General features: G+C 42.2%; 1 long non-coding RNA gene across 1 annotated transcript in view; it reads right to left on the reverse strand.

The window, feature by feature from the left end:
• Nucleotides 1-8,272: 8,272 nt before the first annotated feature.
• Nucleotides 8,273-23,088, reverse strand: part of LOC120548801 — a 32,339-nt gene continuing 17,523 nt past the window's right edge. The window contains exon 3 of the long non-coding RNA XR_005637282.1: nucleotides 8,273-8,338. This is a non-coding gene — a long non-coding RNA (uncharacterized LOC120548801). The remainder of the gene's footprint in view (nucleotides 8,339-23,088) is intronic.

Below are 23,088 nucleotides of genomic sequence, written 5' to 3' on the forward strand. Positions count from 1 at the left end.
GCTTATAGTTAGGGAGTGAGGAGTTGCAGTGTCCGCCTAACCAGGCCCACCTGCTTCTCTTCGTAGTCATCAGATTTATTTATCATATAATCAATAATATAGTGAGAGTAGAGGGAGGCAGGCCAGTACAGCCCGATCCGGCAGGGGAGAGTTTAAGCCTGATCCGGCACCTCTCTCCTGCCTCTCTTAGTTATGCTATTATAATTCTAGACTACGATGTTCATACGCACAGAGTAGTCAGGATCCGGTATAGGAGACGATGTGCCCTGCTATGACATGAACTACAACGACTACCTTCAAAGTCACTGTTCCATTATCTTTAATGTGACTATTATTGCCACTGTTCATCACACCCCCAACCGGCCCCGTCAGACACCGCCTACTAAGAGTCTGGGTCTGCCGAGGTTTCTTCCTAAAAGGGAGTTTTTCCTCGCCACTGTTGCAACAGCCACTGCTAATGCTTGCTCTTGAGGGAATTACTGTAATTGTTGGGGCTTTGGAAAGTGTGGAGAGTGTGGTCTAGACCTACTCTATCTGTAAAGTGTCTCGAGATAACTCCGTTATGATTTGATACTATAAATAAAATTGAATTGAGTAAAAAAAACAATATCTAACATAATTCAAAATTACTCCATTACATGTAAAGGTTAAGCATTCAAATTTTGAAAAATATATATTACACAGTATGACCCCTATCAGTATTATTTTATTTTGTATATATTAATTAAATTGGATTCTTTTTTGTTATTATTACTTACTTATTACATACTGTTGGGTAGTTATAATTATCATTATAAGCAGAGGTGCAAAGCACTGATGTAAGAACTACTCAGATCTTTTACTTAAAGTGACTATATGAAACTTTTTAACATTTCTGAAGCTCTGTCATTTTTCATACAATGCTCTTAAACGACCTGTGACAGCAAATGTAAATGGACTGCATTTATGTGGCGCTTTTCTAGTCTTAATGACTAGTCAAAGCGCTTTTACATAGTACAGGAACCATTCACCATTCACACACATTCATACGCTGTGGCCGAGGCTGCCGTACAAGGTGCCACCTGCTCATCAGATAAACACTCACACACATTTACACTCTGATGTGCAGCATCGGGGGCAACTCGGGGTTCAGTGTCTTGCCCAAGGACACTTTGATATGGGACCGCAGGGCCAGAGATTGAATCACCAACCTTCCGATTGGCAGGCGACCGCTCTACCACTGAGCTACAGCCACCCTGGCTAACAGTTTTCCCGCAAAGTCACAGAATGACTAAAACTAACTTTTGAAAAAAAGTGTCCCTCCCTCATTACCACCACTGAGGTGCCCTTGAGCAAGGCCCTTAACCCCAACCACTCCAGTGGAGCTCCTCAGTGGCCAGCAGATCAGACTGTGGTTGTACTGGGCGGCTTCCAGGTATGAATGTGTAACTGTGTGAATGTGATCAGGGCGTTCCTGCAAAAGAGAGGCTGCCTCTCAGTGAACCTTCCCTGAATAAATAAAGGTTAAAAAATAAAATAAAAAAAATGATTTGCAGCAGGTAGACGGCCCTCAGTAACACATTCTGACGGGTCACATATTTCTTTGTAACACCGGAAAAGCCTGTGTTAGTGTACCCAGCCAGGTAAAAGGTAGCAGGAGATTTTAATGTTATTTTAGAAGTTATCTGTTGTAGTTATGGCTGATACTGGGGCAGGGCCATCACAGGAAAGAAGGAAATTAAACAAATAACAACTAAAAGCTAAAAGGGAAAGACGACGGGGGATAACATGAGTCACACTCGGTCGGGCTTTCAACAGATGGAGACAATTACCGGATTAGAAATTATTCCAAACCCACTCAGTATGTATGTAATATATCTATTTAATTCATAAAATAACTTTAGATTGCGCAATGTGGTTGTACGTCAGTAGCCTAACGTTAAATTACATCCCCCTTCCATTTAGCACGGACTTTTTATTCCTTTTACTCTGTGTTTGTGTTGGCCTACTATTTTCTTTTCCCTTGTCCCCTGTAACATTACTTGTGTAAAGCGTCAATGGGTTTCATGAAATGCATTATATTAATCTAAGTTATTACTTATTACTCTTATATATTATTATACTCTTATAATTACTCTTCTTGCTTTGGCTGGTGACACAGTGACAGTGATAACGTTGTTACCCGGTTTAGCTCACAGTACATCCAAAGTAGAATAAGTTACTGTATGCAGCATATTCTCTTATTGTAAATTAATGATTTTCTGTCCGAGCAAAACATTCATCGCGATTATATGACCTCCTAGTAACGCTAACTCAGTAATCTACAGTGGGTAATACAGAATGGTAAAGAAAAGACCTTTACGACAGCAGGTGTGGTAAAAACTCTACCACTTTTGTCCAAGCATCTGCTAGAATCAACACAAACTGAAAGTTACATACAGCCCCTTTAAGTAAAAGTAACATTACCCCAGTGTAACTCTGTTACAAGTAAAAGTCCTGCAGTCGGAATGATACTTATAAGTAAAAGTACAAGAGTAGCATCAAAATATACTCAACATAAAAGTACTCATTGTGCAGAATAGCCCATTTCAGAATAATGTATATTATTGAACTATAATTTTTGATACATTAATGTGTATATTACTTAAAGTATGGTGTAAAAGTAAATGTGCAGCTGATAGAAATGACTTTATACAGCATACTGTTTTTTATACTTTCCCCCCCCCATCAATAAAGTCTTATAATCTGTAATAATACATCACTATTTATTTGTTGATTATATTTTGTATTATTAATCGGAATTTGCAAAGTAACTAGTAACTGTCAAATACATGCACTGGAATAAACTAAGTAGCAAAACATTTAAATACTCAAGTAAAAGTACACTACAAGTATCTCAGAATTGTACAAGTATAGTAATGTTACTTGAGTAAATGCACTAAGACTACAATCACACTGCAAGTCATTAAGCTTAATTCAGATGTTTTTGTTGGCTGTTCACATGACCTTTTAAAATGTGGCCTATATCAGATTCCAGTGTGAACTGTTGGCGGTTTCGAACTGACCCGCATGCGCAAAAGACCAATAACAATGACATCAGACGCAGCACACTGTTGAACTAAAGTTAGGGAGGTTATGGAGGAAGTAAGCGTTTTCGCTTTTATTTCAAAATGTTTGTGTAATGGCAGCTGTAACATTAATGAGCAGAATGAAGAGAAAGAGAGACAAATTGGCTATTTTATAACCCTTTAACACTGCAGCCATGTTCTCCTGTGTCCGCGTTCTTCCATTTCGTTTGCTATTTTTGCAAAAACGGTATGATCCTTCTAGTTTTTATTGAAGTATCTCCCCATACACTAATTAGGTCTAACACCTCACTCTTCTCCATTTTGTAGGCCTAGTCAAGTTTTTAATTTTACTGTCTGTGTCTAACTCCCGCCGGCGAATAATTGTGACAAACGTCGATGTAGATTGACGTAAAAGTCGCATCAAATCCGCCGTGGTCGTTCTCACTGCAGCCGCGTTGAAAATAAAATCAGACCTGGGTCTGATTCAGGACCACATATCTCGTTAATGCGATTATCTAATCAACCAATCACATTGCAGCTGCTTCAATGCATTTAGGGGTGTGGTCCAGGTCTAGACAATCTCCTGAACTCCAAACTGAATGTCAGAATGGGAAAGAAAGGTGATCTAAGCTACTTTGAGCATGGCATGGTTGTTGGTGCCAGACGGGCTGGTTTGAGTATTTCCCAATCTGCCCAGTTACTGGGATTTTCACCCACAACCATTTCTAGAGTTTACAAAGAATGGTCTGAAAAAGTAAAAACATCCAGTATGCGGCAGTCCTGGGGGGCAAAAATGCCTTGTTGATGCTAGAGGTCAGAGGAGAATGGGCCGACTGATTCCAGCTGATAAAAGATCAACTTTGACTCAAATAACCACTCGTTACAACCGAGGTATGCAGCAAAGCATTTGTGAAGCCACAACACGCACAACCTTGAGGCGGATGGGCTACACCAGCAGAAGACCCCACCGGGTACCACTCATCTCCACTAAAAATAGGAGAATGAGGATACAATTTGCACGAGATCACCAAAATTGGACAGTTGAAGACTGTAAAAATGTTGTCTGGTCTGATGAGTCTTGATTTCTGTTGAGACATTCAGATGGTAGAGTCAGAATTTGGCATAAACAGAATGAGAACATGGATCCATCATGCCTTGTTACCACTGTGCAGGCTGGTGGTGGTGGTGTAATGGTGTGGGGGATGTTTACTTGGCACACTTTAGGCCCCTTAGTTCCAATTGGGCATCGTTTAAATGCCACAGCCTACCTGAGCATTGTTTCTGACCATGTCCATCCCTTTAAGACCACCATGTACCCATCCTCTGATGGCTACTTCCAGCAGGATAATGCACCATGTCACAAAGCTCGAATCCTTTCAAATTGGTTTCTTGAACATGACAATGAGTTCACTGTCCTAAAATGGCCCCCACAGTCACCAGATCTCAACCCAATAGAACATCTTTGGGATGTTGTGGAACGGGAGCTTTGTGCCCTGGATGTGCATCCCACAAATCTCCATCAACTGCAAGATGCTATCCTATCAATATGGGCCAATATTTCTAAAGAATGCTTCCAGCACCTTGCTGAATCAATGCCACGAAGAATTAAGGCAGTTCTGAAGGCGAAAGGGGGTCAAACACAGCATTAGTAGGGTGTTCCTAATAATCCTAGGTGTGTGTGTGTGTATATGTGTGTGTGTGTGTATATGTGTGTGTGTGTGTATATGTGTGTGTGTGTGTATATATATATATATATAACGTTTACTCCCTGCAGGACGCAGTCAAGCAATTTGTGAGATTATAGCGCTGTCATTTCGCTGCTGTCAAATCTTTTATCACCATACTTTGCATCACAGTTGGCCAGAACAATCTGGAAGGTTTTCAGAGTCAGCATGGTTAATGTCTCTGTGCAGTTAAGTGCAGTTTATTCCTCCCACATGCTGAGTTATAGTAAATAAAAAGTCAAAAAGGAGAAATAGAATGTCACCTACAATCAGGTGTAAATCCACTGCAGCAAGGAAGGAATCCAGTTCTGTTTAGATAAAGGAGCAGTATGACAAAGTCAATGTGGATGTTAGTTTTTTCTCTGTTGAGAGAGCATTGAAGGAAGATTGGTTGCCTATCAATTGTGACAGTAAATCTGTCTTCACAGAGATCTTATCTTGTTGTTATTGTCCAAACACTGAAAGAAAAACTGCAGGATTTTGATGTTTCCCATCATGTCACCGTCAGGGAGAATAACAGCTCTGCTGCTGCATCACCGCGGGAGAAAAAGGGAAGCTGAGAGTGAGGATAAGGATGTTAAAACATCCAGAGATTAGCTCAGACTCAGACAGGACTTCATCTTCTAATCCCTGCCCTCCCCTGGAACTCTGCGAGACAATGACAGGGATTTGGGAAGCAGCTTTACCTGGTGTGGTGCTCCGAGAACGTGACAGGGTGCAGATAATCATCACTTCCTCTGCTGACAGGAAGTCATTCCTTTCCTCAGGAAGTTCTCGTATCAGATTCAATTCAATTTAATTAATTTCAATTTTATTTATAGTATCAAATCTCAAGACACTTTATAGATAGAGTAGGTCTAGACCACACTCTAGAGTTTACAAAGCCCCAACAATTCTAGTAATTCCCCCAAGAGCAAGCATTCAGTGAGACAGTGGCAAGGAAAAACTCCCTTTTGGGGAGAAACCTCAGCAGACCCAGGATCTTGGCGGGCGATGTCTTGATTCGGTCAATTTGTCTTTTTTAGGGCGACTGCTGGGGCACGTTCAATCTCAAAATGGTGCGCACCGTTTTGCTACAGTTTCCTGGTTTAATGTAGCCTAGAAATCTAGACGCACCCTAGCGGCAGCAAAATTATTTTGCAGCCAGGGCGGGTCTAGGCACTCTCCGTTGACTTGCAAGCTGGAAAAACCAAACTCTGGTCAGGCCAATCACATTGTGTATAGAGTCGGTGGGTGGGCTTATGGCTGCTGCTGCTGGGAACAGTGGTCTTCTGGAAGACTTGGAGTTAAGCTTTTCTTTGAGAAAAGAACAAAGAACGGCACTGAAGTCATTCTTAAAAAAGGAAGATGTGTTCGGAGTTTTGTCGACCGGATACAGCAAAAGTTTAATCTATCAACTAGCTCCGCTACCTTCTTCGTTGCTCTGCCTGGTTGTAGCGCTATCCTATTGCGTGCAGAGGGAATTTGAAAGACAACCGTTTATCCCGCCCCTCGGATTGAGCCCTGCCAATGGTGAGTTCCCAGACCCAACATCTTGATGTGGGTCTGGCTTGTCAGGCTAGGTTTAATGATAGGTTTCCTCGGAAACATTGAGATATGTTTTCTCTCGTTTGGTGGGTGTGTCTCTCTTTTATTGGCTGTGTCACAGGTGATACCCAATCAGCAGAGATGTGTCTGTAAACTCGTGGTAATAAAAAAGGCAGACTGCTTGCGCACCCGTTTCAGTTACAAAAAAAAAAAAAAAACGTGGTCCAAGTTTTGTCGGAGCTGAACGTGGCCCCTGACTGGGTGCAGATAATCATCACTTCCTCTGCTGACAGGAAGTCATTCCCCTCCTCAGGAAGTTCTCGGATCAGACCCGGTCAACGTGTTTTATTATTTTTTTTTTTTAGGGCGACTGCTGATGTTTGTGGCAGTCGTGACATCCTCAGGAAGTCTTGAGAAACACTTGGCTTCTTCCCGTCAGTAGGACTGCAGAAGGAACAATAAATGAGGGGAAGAAAATAGGAGGAAAAGAAGTGAACTTTTCACCTCTTTTAATTGTTCACATGTTCTTTTTGTGTGTGTGTGTGTGTGTGTGTGTGTGTGTGTGTGTGTGTGTGTGTGTGTGTGTGTGTACTTCACGGGTCGTTGTTCAGGCAGCAGCAGAGAAATCGTTCACTGAGCGCGTTTGTAACACCCCAGGGCTTCTCCACACATGACACAGGACACACTCGCATGAGCCCACACAACTGCAAAAAAAAAAAAATAACATTATGGTACAGTACGGACACTTTATTCCAGATAGAGCTTACATTATTTAATCTCTCAAAAATCCTTATAACAAAAGAAAAAGATAAAAGAGGAGAAAGTACTTTATTGATTCCAGGGGACAAATGAAGTGTTATAGCAGCACAAGAAACTGACTAAAGAGTACAGATAGAAAGCTTTATTGTCCAGTCCTTCCAGAAAAATGCTGAGTTTTTTTGTGATTGTTGCGGGCAAAAATCCTTGATTAAGTTTTCTTAAAAAATGCGATGGAATATGCGGGATATTTATGCAATTTTATGCGATGAAATTGCGGAAACTTGCAAAAATTGCGGGAACTTGCAAAAATTGCGGGAACTTTGAGTTTGATGAAAAACAGAAAAAAAGTGATCCCAAACTTCAGCAAACAAACTCTGAAAGTAACCTCAAACTTCATTTGCAAAAAAATTTGACAAAAAATACCCTGAAATAAGCTTTATGAATCTAGCGTTTAAAGACACACGCACACGCACACACACACACACACACACACACACACACACACACACACACACACACAGTGACTAATTCAACAGGACAGACTGAGTGAGGCGTGTGAGCCAGCAGGCCGTGTGACAGATACATATGTCAGAGCCGTCGCCCCGGAGACGCTGTCTGCCGCAGACTGCTGACTGTAGCAACGCTGAGATGGGAAACCAATCCCACAGAGATTGCTATTTTGTCACCTGTAGCGGGAAAGGCAGCGAGGAGAGCCCAACTCCATCAAGGTATTCATGGAGACGACACACACGAGAGGGAGAGAGAGTCAGGGTTCAAGGAGCTACAACCTGAACTCCTAACGCCGCGTTTGGCTGAAAAACCAGCGGGAGACAAATGCTGAATAAAGTCTGGGGTTTAGCCGCGACCGGAGGGGGTCGAATGATCTTTGTTTTTCATCTGTAATGAAGGAGGATCTACAACAGATCCTTTCAAAGCTTTCCCTCCAAATTATGCATGAGATGAATATTTCATGTTTCACCAGGAGGGCGGGCAGGGCGACATCAGACTTTATGTAGCGGCAAATGGCTAAATGAGCTCCCCTCCCCTTCTTCTTTTTCTTCTACCGGTGTGATCGTCTTAAAAAAATCACCCACACATCGGCACCTCCTCCCGCTGTGGGACACGAGTCGGACAGCTTGATAGAGCTGTCACATCACCGACACCTCCTTGTCACATCAGCCTGTCACGCTCTACTTAGCGTCACAGCCGGCTAGGAAAAAAAAAGGCAGGGAGGGGGTCAAAGGTCTTGGCAGTCGTTTCTGTCCTAGACACTGTATTACACTGAAGGGAGACATGAAACAGAAGGGAGGAGAAGAATGGGTGTCTTGTCAGCTTTTTTCATTGTTGAAGATGTACATGGAGAAAAAGATCTGTTCTATCACAGATACAGTTGTTATCATTTGAAGTTGCAAGGGGGAGGACGCTGTGAACGCTCAAAGCTCGCCGAGGCGTTTTTTTACTGGACTGAGCCAAAGGTCGGTTACTTGTAAAGGAACAAAAGGTGTTCATTTGAAGAAAAGTTGTTTTATTTTAGATTTGTTTTTAAAGATTAAGAGAGAGAGAGAGAAATGTAACAGCAGAGCCAGAGTCCTCCCCGCTGCTGCTATGATCTGAGTCGTGTCCACTGCAGCAGACTGGAATATAAAACACGCTGGAGAGGAAGAAGGAAGACGCTCTGAGCATCAGAAATAGATGCTTCTGTGTCTTCCGGCATGTGTCCTGAGTTAATGGATAGAAAAAAAGTGTAATTTTCTCCAGTAGTTTCTCTTACTTTGGCAATTAATTATAGAAAATAACAAAAAGAAACTGCGTTGAGAAAAAGAGAAATCCTCTCACCCCAATGGCAGACTTTTTCGCTCATGTTAATAAGAACAAAATAGATTTCCAGGTAGGTTTCTTATTAAGCTGACGATATTATTCTAGTGGGTTAATTTAGTTTAAATAAACAGGATGTCTCATGTGCAACTTTCATCAGACGGATGAGTCTCACACCTTTTTCTTCCCTGCTTCTTCTGCGAGAGAAATTTCCCTGTAAAATGAATTGAAAGGAAGCCAACACACGCACACACTTAAACTAGAGTTCCCATAATTCCACAGTACCAGGTGGGTGGCTGTGTGCAGAGGAGGTAGGCTTGACCAGTGCCACTTACCAGCTGATAGCGCTGACAGACGGCCCACATGCTACAGCTAATTCCATGCCATTAGTCACCCACACGTCCAGGCAAGCCGGCGTTCTAACTTGGCACCGAGCGCTGTTTTATTTACAGAGCGTTGTAACCAGTAATTTGGCTTCCGAGCAACAATTCACTCTCTGAGCTACCATCAGGACAATCAGCTTTCACTACGAAAAATATCCACCTTAACAGTGATCTCACTTTGTATAAATAAATTTCAAGCTTCTTGTTTGTTTCTGAGTTCTGTTACTTCATTTAAAGGTCCCATGGCATGAAAATGTCACTTTATGAGGTTTTTTAACATGAATATGCGTTCCCCCAGCCTGCCTATGGTCCCCCAGTGGCTAGAAATGGTGATAGGTGTAAACCGAGGCCTGGGTATCCTGCTCTGCCTTTGAGAAAATGAAAGCTCAGATGGGCCGATCTGGAATCTTCTCCTTATGAGGTCATAAGGAGCAAGGTTACCCTTTCTCTGCTTTGCCCGCCCAGAGAATTTGGCCCACCCATGAGAGAGAGACATCATGGCTTTCAAACAAGCAAAGTGGCAGTTGGTCAAGGCCACACCCCCACTCCTCCACCTCTCCTCCCCTCAATAGCTACAGACACAGAAATGGCACATCCTAAGGAAAGCTCATTGTGGGACTGGCTCTAGTGGCTGTATTTCTGCACCAAGGCTGAATTTTGGGACAAGACTTCAGATACAGTATTAGGGGACCACTAAGGCCTATATAAAAGAGACTTCAGATACAGTATTAGGGGACCACTAAGGCCTATATAAAAAAGACTTCAGATACAGTATTAGGGGACCACTAAGGTCTATATAAAAGAGACTTCAGATACAGTATTAGGGGACCACTAAGGCCTATATAAGAGAGACATCAGATACAGTATTAGGGGACCACTAAGGCCGAGCCTATAAAAGAGACTTCAGATACAGTATTAGGGGACCACTAAGGTCTATATAAAAGAGACTTCAGATACAGTATTAGGGGACCACTAAGGCCTATATAAAAAAGACTTCAGATACAGTATTAGGGGACCACTAAGGTCTATATAAAAGAGACTTCAGATACAGTATTAGTGGACCACTAAGGCCTATATAAAAGAGACTTCAGATACAGTATTAGGGGACCACTAAGGCCTATATAAAAAAGACTTCAGATACAGTATTAGGGGACCACTAAGGTCTATATAAAAGAGACTTCAGATACAGTATTAGGGGACCACTAAGGCCTATATAAAAGAGACTTCAGATAGAGTATTAGGGGACCACTAAGGTCTATATAAAAGTATCCAAAGAGCACCATGTCATGGGACCTTTAAAGTTACTCACTCATTTTAAAGAAATTATTTAAAGGGATACTTCACCGATTTAGCATTCAGCTTTGTATCAGTAGAAACCAGATAGTATTTCTGAATGACCGTGCTTCCCTCCCTCATCCCTAACACGAGAGATCTCTGCATTGGGGGTCTGGAAAAAATCTTCCGATGACGTAAAATGACGATTTTTGCGTCATTGGAAGATTTTTTGGCCAGAGGCAAAGGACTACAGCCAATAGTAGGAGCTACTTCCGCATGTTTTAAACCTGCCTACAGGGGGTTGGACTGCCGAGTCTGGCCGAGGTATTCCGAATGAAAACGACTGTCAGCCATCTTGAAGCTTCGCTAAACAGGCTCTCCGTTTTCAGCAGCAAACATTTACAACAATTATGTGCATTCAAACTACCACACGTGTGTACCACCAGGATACATTGGTACAGATCGGAAAATAAAATTTGTGACTGTTTAATGCCGATCATTCGACATTCCATGCTAATTCGCGGCTGTGTTTATACTCAGTGTTTAGCTACACCAATGCTAGTATGCGTTAGCTGAACTTTACGGATCCTGCTTGCAAGTGTCCGCTCATTTAGACCACAAACTGGAATACATCCAACTTCAACGAAACTCCCAACGCGAGTTCAGAGACTGCCGTGTTTTTGTTGTTGTGGAAACATGCTTGAATAGTGTACTGGACTGTCCAGCTACCAGGCCTGCTAGCCCTTCGAGCTAGAGATGCTCTGTCGCCAGGTAAAAGAGGTGGGCTGTGTTAACACCGAGTGGTGCAGAAATGTGGTGATTTGTATCCATTTAACTGCTAACTGCTGGTGGAGTTTGTGACTGTTAAATACCGACCATTCTACATTGCACGTTAATTCACGGCTGTGTTTATGCTCGGTGTTTACAGCCCACCAAGCGCTAATGCCAGTATGCGTTAGCTGAACTTCACGGAGCATATAATGCGTGTGTACTAAATGTAGCCTGTTTCGTATGTCGTTTTTATATAATGTCGTTTTTATATATTTTAAATGCGTAACACCACTTCAGTCACGATGAAACGTTTCGTGTATATGGTTGAAATGACAATAAAACACGCTTGAGTTGAATGCCTCTGTCGGTCTGTCAAGCGGTAGGCGTGGCTTGGGAGTGGACTCATAAAGCAGCGAAGCAGGTGCATTCTGGAATTTGGTGTCTTTCATCCATATAAGCCAAAAACGCATTTTCTGGCTTTTCTCGGCCTAGAAGGCACCAATTTCTATTTTCTTTTCACATTTCTACTACATAAGTGACCCAATTTAAAGATATATTCAGCTTTCCAGCGGTGAAATATTCCTTTAAGAAGTCAGATGACACGGGAAACTAACCCGAGCATGTGTCACCCCTTGTTTTGATAATTTCAGTGTGTTTAGAATAATAGAGACTGTTTAGCACGAGACATTTTTGCAGCATGGGTAGTTTTAGTCCTTTCCATTTAAAGTAGTGGTCCCCACCCGGGAGGGTACCTACACATATGTATTTCTGTTTTTCAGACATCATTTGGAATACTCAATGCTTTTTCCTCCAAGGTTTCTTAAAATCCTCCAAATGTAACAGTTTGTTAAGGAAAATTCACTCTTTGGTTGACCTGCTTGCTGTATAATTACCTCACAGAACTACCTTATCCTTTAGAGGGACATTATCAGACTCACTCTGCTGACAGGCTCTTACTTCATGTTCCATGAGCTCGGTCTGAACTTGGAAAAACTGCTTTTAGATTTAGTGCACCTGGCTCGTTGAACAAAATACAGCACTTCCTTAACATCAACTTACTTGTGCCTTTTGGACATTTCAGAAATCTGATTTTGGACCCTAATTGCTTTACATGGTTGTAATTCTTTTTTATCAAATAGTTTTTCTATTTCGGAAGGTTTTGGTGAATTCTATGTTCTTATGATGGTGTTGCTTTCCTTTTCTGTGTTGTTTTCTTTGCCTTTGTAACTCAATGTCATTGTGAATGAGGGCTGCCCCTTAAAGATCTTGAGTAGAAATAAAGGTTGAATGAATGCATAATGTATGTCCACACTAAGGCTGTAATCTAGATGAGGGGTCACAAGTGCCTCATTGCATAATTTAAAGTGATCGCAAGCCTTAAAGGTTGCGAACCACTGCTTTTTCTTAGCCTAATCCAGAGCTTCAACTGAACAAACTCCATTCATCATTCATCTGAAGATGAAGGCCGTGAGATGTGACGGAAAGCTTTGTGGTCAGACTGCCATTTCCCAGGTCAATAATTAACCGATGTGGCCAGAAATATGTGGACACTCTTGCCTACAATAATATATATACGTTTGTCTACGGCTGTATGGACCCCTTAGATCCAGTGAAGGGAAATCTTAATTCTGCATTATACAATGATATTAAAGACAACAACGTGCTTTCAACTTTCCTGTTGGAAAGTAAGTTTCAACATACCAAAGCCAGCTCTATAGCTGAAGAAGCTGAAGAACTTTGCAGGTCTGCACAGAGCCTTGACGTCAACCCCATCCAACACTTTTGGTCTTATCAGCCAACACCAGTCCAACACATCATCAACCTCACTAATGCTCTTGTGTCTGAATGGGAGCAAATCCCTGCAGCAGGTTCCAACATCTGGCGTTCTCATGAACCATACATTCAAAAAGCACTGTAATTCGTATGATTTCCACGTTTTTTGCTGTATGCACCATATTGACTGCCAGTGTATAAGAACAACACTGGCCGCATAGGGACTAACCCTAGTCTATATCCACGACGTTCCACTTCTGGGATTGCTCCACTGTCGCCGGATATTCCGCTGGATTACCTTTACCTTACGCTTTGTGTTGATATTTTAACTATGGTTAACTGCTCCTCAGATCTCTGCAGGGTAAATCCAGACAGCTAGCTAGACTATCTGTCCAATCAGAGTTTTCTGTTGCACGACTAAAACAACTTTTGAACGTACACATTCCACAAAAACAAGTTCCTTCCCGAGGCTATTTTGCAGCGGCACTGTGGCTCTGCTTGGCACTTAGTGACGCCCAAGACGATTGTGATTGGTTTAAAGAAATGCCAATAAACCAGAGCACGGAATGCTGTGTGGACTAGCCAGACCCTCCTCCGCAGTGTTAGGGCTGCACGATATGAGGAAAATGTCAAATTGTGATTATTTTGACTGATGTTGCGATTGCGATATGATTCACGATATTGGAGGGAATGATCCACTTTTTGGATCATCATTCTAGTTTTCATTGAAACACAAATAAAAATGTACTATAGTCATGTAGTGTGATTTTTGCATGAATCTGTACCAAACAAAGATTTTTTTCTTTAGTCTGTAGGATAGGATTTGTAGGCCCAGGACGTCTCTGCAGCCCCACACTTACATTGAGAATGGTAAGACACATATTTTGCCTTTAACAAATATTGCGTCCCCCCCCCCGCGATTTGGACTATTTGGACTAGTCCATATTGCGATTTGGATAAAATTGCGATTAATTGTGCAGCCCTACGCAGTGCTGTGGGGGAATGTCTGGCGAGACTACTAACCCTAACCCTGCCAGGGAGCGGAGTTCGCTTCCTGGAGAAAACAAAAGACTTTCACCCAGGAAATTTGTGTTTCTTGGGAGTGTTTTAATCCAAACCACAATCTTTTTCCTAAACTTAACTAGTTGTTTGGTGACTAAATTTAACTTTCGGCGCCGCATAACTCACTTTTTCTTGCCTAAATTTAACCGGAATCTCAACAGAACGCTGTGTTTGGTGTTTTAAGCCCCCAACGTCGTCTAGGATTAGGCAACGGTAAGGGTTAAGGTTAGGATTAGGTGCCTTGAAGTCGACAGTCGCAACGCTGCCTTGAAGTCGACATTGGGGGCTTAAAAAAAACATTGAGTGTACCCGGCTCACAGTCACCTATTCTCAGGTAACTGAACCACCAACTAACGCTGACCTTGATGGAGCACCTTGATGGAGCACCTTGATGGAGCACCTTGATGGAGCACCTTGATGGAGCACCTTGATGGAGCACCATGCGGAGCACCGTAGCAGGTGTTGCAGAGCTCCGTAGAGGCTAAATACATCTACTAACTGCCGCTGATACGACCGAGCTGTGACGGAGGTCTGTAGCCGGTGGCAGGAATCTCTGTAGCGGCTTAAAACATCTAGCTACTGTCGCTCGACGTCACGGAGCTCTGTAGCCGAGGTCAGGTGAACAGCCGGCGGTCTCCTAGTTTTCGTACAATATCATACGTTTTAGTGTGCATAACTTTTCGTATGAGGTCATACGAACCCGTTCTTGAGAATGCGTAGAAAGAGTGGAAGCTGTTATTGCAGCAGAATAGAATTATACCTGTTCCTTTGGAAGGATTTTCAACTATATTACATATTGATGTTATCTTTAAGTGTCCCTATATTGTGTATGGTATCTACATGCTTTTGGATAAATAGTGTAAGAGCATTAACTGTCCTTTATATTATTTTTCAGCTGAAGACATGAAAGGGGAGAGAGAGGCAGAATGACATGCAGCAAAGGGAGTCGAACCCTGGCCCGCTACGTCGAGGAGTAAACCTCTATATATGGGTGCCCGCTCTACCAACTGAGCTATCCGGGCACCCGTAATTGCATTTCCTAACTTGTGTGAAATCCCTCAACCTGCCAGTGATAGGTTTGAAAGCTCAAAGTTCTGGTTTAACTTCCTGGCCTACTCTGCTAATGGTTATTTTGCTCCTCTTAAAGTATGTTCGCTTGCGTCTGTGTCTTCACCATTTCCAACTGGAGCAATCCTAAAGCAAGCATGTATCAATCATAAAGTCTTGATACATGATTCAAACCCCTCTAAATAGAGAAAAACATTTTCGGGGGGAAACTCTGTGTCACAGTAAAGCAGGTTTCCTAACTCCTCTCTCACCCAGAAGGTTATCTCAGACAAGCGGCTTAAAATAGAGCAAAGTCAAACTTGGCACCGTGACGCTTCAGGGAGCCAGGCGCTCTTTCAAAACGCTGAATTTACACTGCTCAAATCTGCCTCTTCTGCATCTGTGACACAGTTTGGATCTTTGAAATGTTGTCCAAACAAATGGAAAAATCTGACTCCATGTGGGTTTCCATATTTAGACGGCAGTGCCAGAGGACAGGGACGGGGCTAAAGTTAGACTTTAATGGCTGCCGCCTGACAAGGTAGAACTGCAAACCTTATAAGCACAAATAATGATTTATTTTGAACTCTAAACTTCTAAACTTATTTAATACATTTTCTTGCATTAAAACTAAATACTATTGTATGTGAATAGATGTTAAATACAAATGCGAATAGCTTAACCCTTCTCTAAACCAACCATCTGGTTATTTGTCCTTTGGGGTTTGTAGTGATCCTATTTGTTTAAAGAGCATGATGTATTGTTATATCGGTTTCAAATCAAGTGAAAGCAAAGATTGACAGCTTCAACAGTTTGGGGATTTTATTTAACTTCTCATAGGAATCAAAGGCTCTATGTCATAAGATGTACACAATTTTGACCCCCTGGCTTACAAAAACACAAAAAGTGAGATTTTTTGGACTGGATCCTGTAGTGTAAATCCGTCTGCAGGGGCTCTCAGCCCGGTGAGCCGCCACGCTGTCAGAAATCACCTCTAATTACCGGCAAGGTAAATCCCCCCGTAGAAACGGCTTAAATCAATTAGCCCACACTCCAGACGGCAGGGCTCAATCCTCGCCGCCTTTCTCACGATCCGGCAGAACTGTGGGAAGCTGGTCTGATCGCCCGCACTCCCCCCTGAGGCCTCATTTCCTCCCTCCCCCCTTCCTCCTTCCCTTCTTTTTCTCATCCCTCTGTCCTCGCCAGCTCAGGCAGACATCCACTACCAATCCAAACAAACAAACAAACAGAACAGAGATCTCCTGTTTCATGAAATTATAAAAAGATAATTTCACTGACCACACACATCCGCTGGAAATAGGTCTCTATATGAAATATGTCTCTATAGCTCTCGCTGCGTCTCTCCTAGGTGACCCCTTCACTGCTGCCAACTTGTCCTCACGATTTAGTGACTTTTTCACACTGCACCAACTCAACAATGACAAAAAGGGGCAGGCCAGAATACTAGTTTACTAATATATCAAACACTGTTTTTCAGTCTCCCACTGCGGATAATGATGGACTATAACAGCTTCATAAAAAGGGGTTTGTTAAACCTGTAATGAAAATGTGTCTTTATAATGCATTTCTCTTTTTTAATTTATGTCTAATATGTCGTTTGCAAAGTTATTATTATGTTATGACTCAGATGAAGTCACTCTGGCTTGAGGACTTCGTCTGAGTGATCAGTGTCCTGATAGTGTAAATGCTATTTTTTAGGCGTTTTTTTCCAAATATTCATGGCTTGAAAGTGATCAAATCTAAATACATTAAATAATATCTAAACCACTGTGCATCAAAATATCACTAGCCATATTCGGTTGCTCATATACTTACAGAGCTCTACATTAAAGGTCCAATATGTAATATTTGTACTGTAATAAATCCAAAAATGACACCAATGCCTCATCAGATATTAAGGAAACATGTTAAACTGAAATACTATCTTTTCTGACAACAATGCTAATTTCAGTATTTTTTCTTTTTGAAATTTACATTCCGTGACGGAATTTATGTTTATGTTTTGATCTGTGTGTTGTTATCAACGGCCCAGTTTGACAGCCAGGCTGGGTTGCCAGATATACCTGTAAAAACGTAAACCCAGCGCGCTACAGCTGTAACGTTAGTACAGCCATGAAAGCAGCAAACAAACGAACAGGATCAACGGAGATAGATTCTACCCGACCTAAAAAAAAGAAAACAGCATGTTTCTAACAGTTGCGTGACCAGAGACATAACAACCCCCTGGTAAATATTGGAGATGTATTTGAAAGATGGAGACAGCTTAGAGCCCAAAAGGACGCAGAGTAGCAGCTAGAGTACCCGAGTTGGTTACTCGCACAAACAATTGAGACACTGCCAGTAAAGTGATCCCGACTGGTCCATGCTAACCCTGCTACCTGTTAACGTTACCGGAGAACCAGGCAAGCAGCCCACGGCTGTTTACAGCGTGTAGCCTCGTCAGCGGCTGGAGCCGACAACGGTGAGTTATTTTAAGCCACGAGAGGGGGGCTGTAAATCGGAAAGAGAGGACTGTGAGTTTGCAGTGTGTTTAGCGATTTTTGCCATAATTCTAAGCCAATGAAGTGTGTTCCGTCGGTAAGGTAGTGGTATTTTTAGCGTTTCGTATTGTAATTCTAAGCCGAGGAAGTGTGCCTGACTGGCGTGTGGAGAGGACGGTGAGGTTGTTGTGTTTTTAGCGGTTCATACTGTAATTTTAAGCCGAAAAAGTATGTCTGTCAGTTGGTTACAGAGCCCCGAATGAGCACGGGCTTTTATGACTGTCAATATAGCCAGCATCTACCGTTAGCTACTCCGCTGTGCTGTGGAGTAATGTCTGGCTATGTGAGAAAAGTGTCTAGCAACATTGTTGTGAATGCTGCGGTCTCAGCCTGGCAACCCCCGTGAACTTCGAGTCTGGGCAGGAGGGGGCGGGGGAAACGACTCTCCAGTATTTTGAATTGGTAGTGCAGTAACTATTTTAACCGCTAGCTGCCAGTATTACACACAATATTACATATTGCACCTTTAACTTTTAAAAGTGGTTGCCTGGCTGGCAACCAGGCATCAGGCCTTGGTTGATGAAAAATGAAAATATGGTTGCCATTTTTAGTCCCCTTATATTTTAAGTAATTAAGATACATACATACATACATACATACATACATACATACATACATACATACATACATACATACACACACATACAGTTCTACGTCAGCTTAATTAAGAAGTTTTGACATAAAAGAATAAAAGCTTTACGGAAGAGGATTAGGGTCATATGTGAACATTTCATTTGAGTTCTGAGTTTAAAGTCAGAATTCTGACTTTAAACTCAGAACTCAAATAATTTTTTTCACACATTACCCTAAAAGTCTTCCTGCTATTACAGTAACTGAACTAAATTATTCTCTTAAAATTGTTTCCACTGTTAAACAACTTAAATTTGGGTCCACTGATTTTTCTGTGAAATCCTAATTTATTGTTTAATTAAATACTTTATATTTTGATATTGATTGCAGTCCCCTACATCAACCGGAGCATGTTACAGCTGAGGGCCACAGCACCTAATGAAGGTTGTGTACAGTAAGTCTGACAGCATCTGCTCCAAAGCTGATGATACAGTACGGTCATCATTAGTCCCGCATTGCCAGACCTTCCTCCGTAGCACTGCGGAGGAAGGTCTGGCTAGTCCACACAGCATTCCGGTATGGGAGAAAAATGTCTCTGGTTTATTGGCATTTCTTTAAACCAATTACAATTGGCTTGGGCGGCGTTAAGAAATGCGCTATATTAATCATTGGTTGCTACAACAAACTCTTAATGCTTTGGCTCGTGACACAGTGATAACGTTACCCGGTTTAGCTCATGATACATCCAAAGTAGGCTAAGTTACCACTTGAAATGCAACGATGCATCTGTAACACATTCTCTTATTGTACATGAATGAATTTTCTCTCTGAGTAAAACATTCACCGCAACTGTATGACCTCCCGGAAACGCTAACTCAGCAATCTACAGTGGGCAACACAGCACAGTAAAGAAAAGACCTCTATGACAGCAGGTGTGGTAAAAACTCTACTGCTTTTGCCCAAAGTGGCCACTAAGATCAATACAAACTGAAAGTTACATATAGCCCCTCTAAGCTTCCAGGCAAAGTTCTGCAGGAGCTTGTAGTGGGACTAAAAGGTCAGGGTCAGTTTAAGGTTAACATCTAGCTCCAGATTTAGCACCAGTTACCCTCCACTCCGCAGCTAATACTCTTCTTGGTGCCAGAGATTTAACCAGCAACATTTGGGTTATTAAATCACAGATTAAACTTTGGTGATCCCTGCGGAGGAATGAGATTTTGCAGCAGCAGCAGCAGCAGCAGCAGCAGAATAACAGGATTCAACAGGGGAAAAGAAACCAGAATAGCAGCACACAAATAGAATGTAAAATAAGCAGGAAAACAGAATACAAACGATTGGAGGCTTATGTAAACACATTCTGCGGAGACTTACAGTACAGAATGTTAAGTAGGCTGCAAGAGTGGGAGAGAATATGGATTGCTAATATTTATGGATTTAGCTACAGATGTTCCTGCTGAGTTCTACCTGTCCTGAGCAAATGATCAGCAAAGGAGAAAAAATAAAGCTAAAGGGCGTGTTGGCAGGAATAGTGAGCTCCGTGTTTTTGGTTATTAGTCCGCTTCTCTGCCTCCAGGCCAAAACTAAATCCTGACCACTGACCACCTAAAACTGCCCTTGTTAGCACAGATTTTAAAATGTAAGCCCTTGTTAACCATCAACTGCAGGAGGGAAAATGAAAGTGAAAGGCACCCCTTCCCCCCCCAACTGTCTTTAAATAAGTGTAACAGTAGTCTCCCATTGCCAGAACTTCCTCCACAGCGCCGCGGAGGAGGGTATGGTTAGTCCACACAGCATTCTGGGATGGGAGAAAAACGTGCTCTGGTTTATTGGCATTTCTTTAAACCAATCACAATCATCATGGGCGGTGCTAAGCACCGGACGGAGCCACAGTGCCTCTGCAAAATAGCCTCGAAAAGGAACTTGTTTTGGCAGAACGTGTAAATTCAAAGGTTGTTTTAGTCGGGCAACAGAAAACTCTGATTGGACAGATAGTCTAGCTAGCTGTCTGGATTTACCCTGCAGAGATCTGAGGAGCAATCAACCAGAGTCCTCAGAAATCCACTGGAGTTTAGAATTACAACACAAACAGAACGGAAGGTAATGGACAGTGGAACGTCGTGGATAAATACTAGTGCAACAGTGAGCAGTTAGATGAGAAAACTTGAAAAAGAATAGGGGATGCTGTTTAAGAAAAAAATAACTCTCCAAGAATCAATTCAGGCTGTTTTTAAAGGCTTTAGATGCAGATGCATCTGGACTCTCCACTGCATAAAGACTGTAGCTGTGCTGGAGGAATTTTAATTGTGTTTTTTCATTCTGCTAGATGTTAAATCTTAACTGTGCTGGTAAAAAAATAGCATGGATCTTTAGCAGCGGAATTTCTTAGAGAGAAATATGTCAGAGTTTCATCAGAACTTCTCCCTCCAGTCAGAAGTAATTCAAGCCCAGACAGAAAACAAAAGCACTATTAAATTCATATTGAAGCAGCACTGGAAACATTTTGTAGTATTTATTGGTTATTCCAGCTGTTTCAAATCTAAAATATACAGGCTTTCAAATCAACATCAACATGTTCCCGTTAACATGTTAGCATTCAATATTAGCATATGATCACAGTAGAGGTTGAGGCCAAAACCTAGTACGGTACAGTGTCAAAAATGTTTTTTCAATATATCCAAATTATAGTTTGTGCATCATGCTAACATTTGGCATGTTGGTGTAACAGAATGATTAGCATGGTTACTAACCCATTATTAGCATGATATTCTAAATTATAATTAGGATTGAACTTATTCCAGATGCCTGGTCACGTTGAAGTTTTGTTTCCGATATGCACAGGTTGCATATCGGTCCTCTGATTGGTTCTAATCCAGAGGCATTTTGGTCTATGGCCGTTGGAAATCGAAAAATGAACTGAGAGGTTCCAGACCAAACAGACACATTTGCGATTTGGTCTAGTGATGTCAGGATAGGGACGTCCCGGTTGGCATTTTAAACTCCCTCAGTAAGATTTTGCAAACTAGTCTAGGGATTGGAACTAGCAACCCAACAGTCACATCCTGCCACCACCGTGCCATGCATACCGTCATCTTTGGCTAAATTAAGGTTAAACATCCACATCACCACATTTCTGTGGCATGATACCTTGCTGTCAGGAGGGATAAGTTATCACCTCCACTCTCCCATAAACAGCTGACACTTTCACTGTTGTGTCGTTTGAATTGCGTGAGCCCTGAAAAGCCCCACGTTCTGGCCCTGCGGCCCCCTCCTCCTCGACGCAATGTCCCTGCAACAGCTCGCTCCAGACGCTCAGGTAGGAGAGCTGCGATCATTAATTGATGACACAGCAGCCAAGCATCCTATTTGCTGGCATGTGCGTGAGCCTCTGTGGTCATTGTCTGGAAAACAATTCATGCAAAAAAGTGGAAGGCGGAGTGATGAGGCTCACCGCAGAGTCCAAACAAGCAGCCATTCACCGCTGTGTCAAAACAAGGTCATGTGGACGTAGCTCATAACGCAGCGTTCCCACGCAAACAGGGGAGTCTGCAGCAGGCAGCGTGCAAGCCCGGGGATGAATGATTTATCTGCTGAGAGGGAGGCATACAGGCAGCTAATGGAGCTGGATGTACAGCTGCAGAGGATGGAGGGAGGAAGGGAGAAAAGACAGGAAGCCGAAACAGAAGGAGACTCTCACTTCTTCTTCCTTTGTGTGTGTGGCAAACAGACCAGACAGCTGACACGTATGTTTCTGTGTGTGTGTGTGTGTGTGTGTGTGTGTGCGTGCGTGCATGTGTAGGTTTTTGTGCATATACCCATATGTTTTTGAATGTTCATTTGGTATTTACCAAGAATACATAAGCAACTTTTTTGATAATCAATTAATTTGTTTTTTAAGAAAAAAAACTCAAATCATTTTCTGCTTTTGTCTGTTTTGTATCATTGCTTACTGAATAAGTTTGGGTTTTGGGCTGACATCGGAAAACCTTGGACTATTTTCTGACATTCTATCAACCAAATGATAAATTGAGAAAGTTATCGGTACCTTAATGTATAAATGAATATATTTGTTAGTTGCGGGCCTGAGTCGGTGACATAATTGTAGGAATAAAAGCCCATTGTGAGACTCCAAAACTGAAACACTAGTGATCCAACTTTCATCTCTTGGCCAAAACACGCAGATGCTCACTCCCTAACAGGAAGTGAGGTGTTACATTTAGCATGTTGTCTGGAGCTAGAATGCAAATAAACAGATTGACTGGGACAGACCAGCACTGAGTGGGAGTGCTGTTACACTATGTGTTACTTTTAGCCAAGCTAGTGGTGCAAGGTCTCTATGGATAGTAATGCTTCAAACTATCAGATGGATTACCATGAAATTTAGTGCAGATATTTATGGTCCCCTGAGGTTGAATACTAATGACTTTGTTGATCCTCACATGGAAAATCTGACCTGTAGACATGTCAAACACTTCAAACGTGACAGAATATACTGTACGTAATGACTAATATTACTATAACTAATGACCAAATCGTCTTATAGTGAGGGACTGTGGGAGGGACCCTTGGCACCTGTTAGCATTAGCATGTTATTGTGCTAGTTATATAGTCGAACAGCTTTGGAAACCTCCTCCACACAGTTTGGATCAGCTATAAACACATTTGCCTTCGGACGTGGTCGATAGTGTTGCTTTCGTCAACGAAAACTATGACTAAATATCGTCGTCAACGAACATTTATCACGTGACGAAAACGAGACGCAACGTACAGTGCCTTG

Source organism: Perca fluviatilis, chromosome 20, assembly GCF_010015445.1.
Source record: "Perca fluviatilis chromosome 20, GENO_Pfluv_1.0, whole genome shotgun sequence".
Classification (NCBI taxonomy): Eukaryota; Metazoa; Chordata; class Actinopteri; order Perciformes; family Percidae; genus Perca; species Perca fluviatilis.